General features: G+C 45.7%; 1 long non-coding RNA gene across 3 annotated transcripts in view; it reads left to right on the top strand.

The window, feature by feature from the left end:
* Positions 1–6,595, top strand: part of LOC109972570 (uncharacterized) — a 77,981-nt gene that overhangs the window by 32,066 nt on the left and 39,320 nt on the right. Inside the window, exon 3 of one of the 3 annotated variants that reach the window (XR_002276702.1) lies at positions 4,679–4,874. The exons of the other annotated variants lie outside the window; for them this stretch is intronic. This is a non-coding gene — a long non-coding RNA (uncharacterized LOC109972570). The remainder of the gene's footprint in view (positions 1–4,678; positions 4,875–6,595) is intronic. 3 annotated transcript variants of the gene reach the window in all.

Genomic DNA, 6,595 nt, shown 5'->3' with positions numbered 1-6,595 from the left:
GTGCTCTTAGGAACCTTAAGTGCAGCAGAAATTTTTTTTTGTAACCTTGGCCAGATCTGTGCCTTGCCACAATTCTGTCTGTGAGCTCTTCAGGCAGTTCCTTTGACCTCATGATTCTCATTTGCTCTGACATGCAGTGTGAGCTGTAGGGTCTTATATAGACAGGTGTGTGGCTTTCCTAATCACGTCCAATCAGTATAATCAAACACCGCTGGACTCAAATGAAGGTGTAGAACCATCTCAGGGATGATCAGAAGAAATGGACAGCACCTAAGTTAAATATATGAGTGTCACAGCAAAGGGTCTGAATACTTATGACCATGTGATATTTCAGTTTTTCTTTTTTAATAAATCTGCAAAAATGTCAAAAATTTTGTGTTTTTCTGTCAATATGTGTGTACATTGAGGGGAAAAAATGACCTTAAATGATTTTAGCATATGGCTGCAATATAACAAAGAGTGAAAAATTTAAGGGGGTCTGAATACTTTCCGTACCCACTGTAAGTAAAAAGAAGGTCGGCTTGAGGCAGCAGAGATGTGTTTTGTTCTCATGTGTTTCCTCTGACGGTTTGAGTAACGGCCTCTGCTGACCTGCTTCCTGCGTTCGGGGTCAAACTGATCGTCGTGCTGCAAACTGATAGTTTCGGTGCCAGCTGCGCCGCAAATGTATTTATACTTAATAATAAAAGTGCAGTCAGACCAGGACAAACTGATCCAGAAATCAGATACAGATGATCATGAGAACAATCACTGACTTCAGGCGTTCCTTCTTCTTTCGTTGTAGACAGTCGCTCTCTGACTCCATAAAACACAAGCTGCTTGAAAATGTTGAGTTCAGTCCAGGAAATAGTCGGGGACACGTCCAAGCTTTAGCCTGTGTGTGTGTGTCTGTGTGTGTGTGTGTGTGTGTGTGTGTTGGCAGCTGTGACATTACAGTGAGAAATTAATGAGTAAACGCTTGTGTGTGTGTGTGTGTGTGTGTGTGTGTGTGTGTGTGTGTTTTCCCCGTGTGTCGCTGCTTTTTCCTTGGTTAAGGGAGACAACCACCGGAGCTATTTATAGCCAGTGAGACGAAGAGGGCAGTCTGCCGAAAATGTAACAGGTCCCAGCTGCACTGCTGTTTGAACCTGGGCCAGGCCTTGCTCTTCCTGGTCTTTAATAAAGCATTTAGTGAGAAATTAATGAGTGTACGCTTTTGTGTGTGTGTGTGTGTGTGTGTGTGTGTGTGTGTGTGTGTTTTCCCAGTGTGCAGCTGAGATCCCACGGGAAAGTTGGAGGTTAAAGATCTGTTTGAACTTGAAAACACACTCTGGATAAAAGATGAGAGTTTCTCCCACATGCCTCGGATAGTAAACACACATTTGTACTTCTGTCTCTGTGAAGACACTCACCGCCCTCCTCTAGCCCCTAAACCAGGTTCTAACCTGAAGCCTCAAACAGCTCTTTGAAGGAGTGACAGCTGGAGAACATCTTCACAGCGATGGTGTGAACCTCAAACCAGGTCTCATGCTGTTGACCATGTATGTGCACACACTAGAGCTGATCTGTGCTGAGGCATGTGAGGAGACCAGGCTGTGGGAGCCACAGTGTAAGACTGTCCTCAGTCTGCACCGTGGTGGATTCGCAGACAGAGGCCGTGCTGGGCTCTGATCAGTCACCGTGCACGGACCCAGACCAGGCCAGCTGACCTCCTCCTGACTGCACTGCTGGCTGGTCGGGTCTGAAAACTCTGTGTTTTGTTTTTGTTTTTTTGTTTTGTTTTTTTGGGGGGGGGTTCATTGTTTTCCACGTTGCGCCACGCTGCTCCGATGAGCAATCACGCTGTGGCCGTACAACACCAGGGTCGATTCCTCGTCGTCGGCCTGAGCTGATCCCGTCTGTCATCGTCAATCTGCGTTGTGTAATCAAACCACTTCCACGTGATGCATTTGGCTTCAGCCATGTTGGTCCTATAGTCACACGGTCAGTCAGCACAACACTCATTTATACCAGCGCTCTCATGAACGCTGACAGCGCTGGGACAAGCGCTCGGGGTCAGTGACCTTAGCAACTGCCAGAGGATCTGACTATTAATGAAGCTTGTTTAGTGTGAACTCTGTTTCCTGTCATCTGGCTGATTATATGGAGGCTGGTGCAGAAACACTCGCACCATGTGCTGCTAACGGACGTCTGCCTTCAGCACGACATGTATTTGTTATTTTTTCGTCTTCAGTGCCGACCCAGTGATGTCATCATCTCTGGACTCGCGTTAACGAGTATAAACTGAGAAATCAGAAGGACGTACCATTGGTTTGCTCAGGCCGGATCATGTGGGAGGTAACAGACTGTGTGTGATGCAACATCAGGTGCTCGTGGTTCGTGCACAGAAAACAGACACTTTATGTTTGTAGGTGTGTTGCAGATAGCCTGTGTGCTTGTTCTTTGGCTTTGTGGGGACCAGTTAAAGCTTTTAACAAGGATGCTTAGTGGAAAGTGAGGAAACTTGTGAATGATACATCACACACTGTTTTCCCAGACATCTTTAGAAGGTTGGGCAATTTAGACACACGAGGTCTTTTTGGGGAAGTCTGGGACGTTGTGACAAAGTAAGAGATTGTTGGAAAGTACAGGCGCCTGCGTTCAGGAGGAAATCTGTTCTGCAAAGTGAGGATGTTTTGGAAAATTGGAACGTTTTAGAAGTTGAGGACATTTTTGGGCAGACAGGCGTGTGCAAAGTGAGGGCCTCTTAGGAAGAAGGAAGCTGTTTTGAGAAGTGATGTTGAAAATTTTGAGAAAGCAAACATAATTATCTGGGAAGTGAGGACGCTACATTTTGTGAGTAAGGACAAATGTGAATGCTTTGCAGTGCAGACATGTTTGGACTGTGAGTCCTCAGTTTGTCTGGTGTTTGGGTCCAGCTCAGGTTTAGGCTGAAGATGAACCTGAGGACAGTTTTGTCAGTGCAAGTCCTCACAAGTGCGCAAACGTGTATGTGTGTGTGTCTGTGCGTATTAGAGTTGTTTCAGCAGGTTGACGTGATGGAAGCTGTTTTGAGTCTCAGCTGCTCCATCAAGTCTCTCGGCTTCCTGTCCAGACCCTGTGGGCTCACTTGAAGGTTTCAACTGCATAGAGCTGACGTCTGCACCTCATAAGATTCACTCTCGGCATTTTGATGCAACATGTAGTCACACTGGTTGGCTGTTGGTTTAGATCAACAGAGAGAGAGAGAGCTCATCTGTTGCAGGTTTGGCAGAAAAGATACCATTAAGCTGTTTCTATCAAAATGTGAAGATGGGGTGACCAAATGCCGATATATCTTTTTTTTCCTCGTTTTGCTTTTCTGGCTGTAACAGTGATGACATTTGTGGATCCCATCTTATTTACAGTGAACGGTCGCTGTCGCCGTCTCACACATGAGACTCCCACCACAACAGCTGTGAACTCTGACCTGATAGCGACATCTCCATCATTTGAGAGATAAACAACAACTTTCTGCCTCGTTCAAATGAAAGACTTGTAAACTCACTGTAGGCGAAGATGTGATGTGTTTTGTGTTGCTTCTTTAATGTTGTGATATTTGGGTGGCTTCATGCTGAACAGTTGCCCCACAACAACCTCATCTGAGCAGAAATCAAACCACAGAGTGAAGCTTTCTCCTTCTTATTTTACAGTCACTACCACAAAGTGCTCTCTCTCCCCATATATCTCAGCCTCTCGGCTCTGCTGTTATTACCACAGAGTGCTCTCCTACTGTCTCTTCATCCTGGTTTCTGGGTAATCAGACGTCTCTCTCTGTCTCGTTCTCTGGTAAAACATCCCAGATTAAAGGCTCCCTTCTCTCTCCACGTCTGGGTCTAAAATGGTTGCTGTCACAAAACCGTTAGTCCTTTAACTTTTCTCTCTTGTCTCAGTGATGTGATATGAGCAGATAATCAGCTGTGGGCGGAGTCTGAAGAGGTCAAATAAAGATGTAGGAGACTGAATGAAATGACATTCATAAATCAGCATTTTTAAAATGAAACCACTTTAGTATCCAAATTAAACCAATGGGCCTATAAATAAGTGAGTTACTGTAAAACTGTTTACACTGAGAAGTAGCGCAACCTTTGGATAATCTTTGTGTCAAAGTAGTAAATTATAACGGAATAACACCCTGTTGTTAAAAGTAAACAGCTTCCTAGCAAAGCAAACCCTAACCCGTCCTGTCTAATCTGATGATCAGGTTTTCTACCATCAGAAATCTGAGGCATCTGTTTTCAGGATGAATGAATGAGATGTCAGTGTTGTTATCTAGAACTGTGACTGTGTTCACACTGATGCTAGTGAGGTGAGGCTGCACTTAACATGTTGTTTGGGATTGTTTAAATAAGCTCCACGTCTCTCTCTCTCATCACCTGCAGAGTTGAAAACTAAACAAACTTTCTCCAGGTACATTATTCATCTACATTTCCATCTCAGCTCTGATCTTTGTGTGTTTATGCTCCACATCCACGTGTATCGGTAACACAAGAACAACCGGGTCTTGTGTGCGATGGTCACATGGCCCAATTTCCTCCCAAACCACTGGGTTATGATATGTTCCTTCCGGTTTGCCCTGATCAGAAGCTTCTCCATAAACGTCCACCACATATGAAACATCCTGGTCCTCTCCTCTGACCTTGTTGCTGTCGTTGCTCTCCTCCATGTTTATCATTACCAGTCTGTGAGGGGCCGACGCCGAATGATGACGACAGGCCATATGTGCAGAGGAGGAGACGTTAAAATGACCACATGGATTCTGATTGGACCGTTCTGACGGCGCTGCACAGTCCAAGGTTGGAGAGGAATCTGGTGTGGCCCAGATCTGGTCTGAGGACATCTGGTCCAGTCTGCTCACACTGCTGTGGACACACCAGGTCTGGGAACCTCACCTGGGATGTGGATGAGTAGCTTCAGACCTTCAGCTTTTCCCAAACTAACTGTGAATATATTCATGTTTAACTGGACACCTTCATCCTCCACTCTGTTCCTGTAAGATGGTTAAATGCTCCTGCTCTGTGCAGCTCACACCTTGCTACTGTTCATTGCTCATTAGCTCCTGGGACTTTAAAGAATCAAACTGACTTTCCAGTGCCAGCGTCACAGTTTGTGTCTTTGTTCTTGGTCTTCACTGTCGTGGAGTTTTTCTCTAAAGTAATTCTGTTGAGCTTATCATGACTTTCAGCAGAAGCCTTTGGAGAAGCTTTCAGCTTTTTATCTCTGTTCCTGCTCACTGTGGATTCATGTATGTCAGTGTATGAAGGTAGACGTGTGTGCGCTCATGGATCATGCCTTTTATGTGCGTATCACATATTGAATAATAATTATCTTTATTTACCATGCAATCACATTGAGATTTCTGTTGGTCAGCAGACAGATGGTGTGAGAAACACCTTCATCTGTGAGCTGTTCCTCTCCATCTCCTTGTTGATTGTTTCACTTTTAAACATGAATTTCAGTCAGAATCACAGGGCGTAGGAGGTGGTGTGAAATAGATTTGATTAGAGATTTTTGGGGCTTTTGGCGACTCTTGGCCTGTCACAGGAAGGCGCCGCTTGGCATCGGCTTCTCCGCCATTCCGAGGCAGGACAGGACGAGCGGAGCGATCCAAGAAGACGAGACTGAAAGTGAAGCAGCATTTGGTGTTTTTATTTGGCAGCATGAGAAGTGAGAGTTAAAGTTGTCATTAAAACCAAAGTCTGGCAAGAAGCAGCATTGGAGCCAGGAGGGTCGGCTGTAAAAATAAAATGAGTAGAAGTCTTGTTTCCTGTGAGAGAGAAATATTCTGACAACAGCGCTCGAGGCTCCGGCCTCTTATCAGTGTGCTGTCAGGGCAGAGCTGCTGCAGGTGTTGAACTGTGAGATGGAGCAGGTGAAGCTGTTTGTGGTGAAACAAATGCACACGTGAGTCGACTTATCAGTTAACGGCCTAAACAAAGCCGAAGCTGTGTGGGTACGCCCTCGTTGTCGACTGTGACACGTCATGAAGCGCTGGCTGGGTTTCCATGAAATGTCCTGACTACACTTTTCAGGATTTCCACTGAGCAGTGTCTGTGTGTTTTGTGTCAGAGTATTGTGTGTATTTTGACAGCCATGTTTGGAGAAGCTGAACTCACCAGTGCTGCTGAGACTCTGTCACCTGTCAGTGCAGCCCTGTTGGAGGGGCTGTGTTGCTGCTGGGAGAAACACTGGAAACTTGTTCCCGGAGTTGGAGAAAGTTTTAGCCTGTTCCTGAGTGCAGATTCTGATGTGATGGATGCTGACGTCTAGAACTTTCTAGATCATTATGTGAAACGCTGCTCTGTGTTTCATGGAGGCTGCAAACAGCTGAGAATTACTTGTTAAATATGTCTTGGAAATTCCAAGTTTAGTTGGGCTGGAAAACGAGCTGGGAGCTGCTGTGACTGTTTTCTGTGTGAAACAGTTGTCAGAGGAGCCGTCGACCAGGTTCTTGCTGCCGTTTAAATACACTGTAGGTGGATTCAGGTGAAGCCTGTTCCAACCTGAACATCTACCAGGTCCGAGGGGTGACCCTGCCCTCTCCTCATCTCCCAGGCCAGGGATTATCTGATCTCAGTCCTGGTGAATGCCAGAGACA

This window comes from Monopterus albus, unplaced genomic scaffold, assembly GCF_001952655.1.
Source record: "Monopterus albus unplaced genomic scaffold, M_albus_1.0 scaffold260.1, whole genome shotgun sequence".
NCBI lineage: Eukaryota > Metazoa > Chordata > Actinopteri > Synbranchiformes > Synbranchidae > Monopterus > Monopterus albus.
Note: the sequence above shows the minus strand (reverse complement) of the source record. Positions and strands in the feature narration are given on the sequence as shown.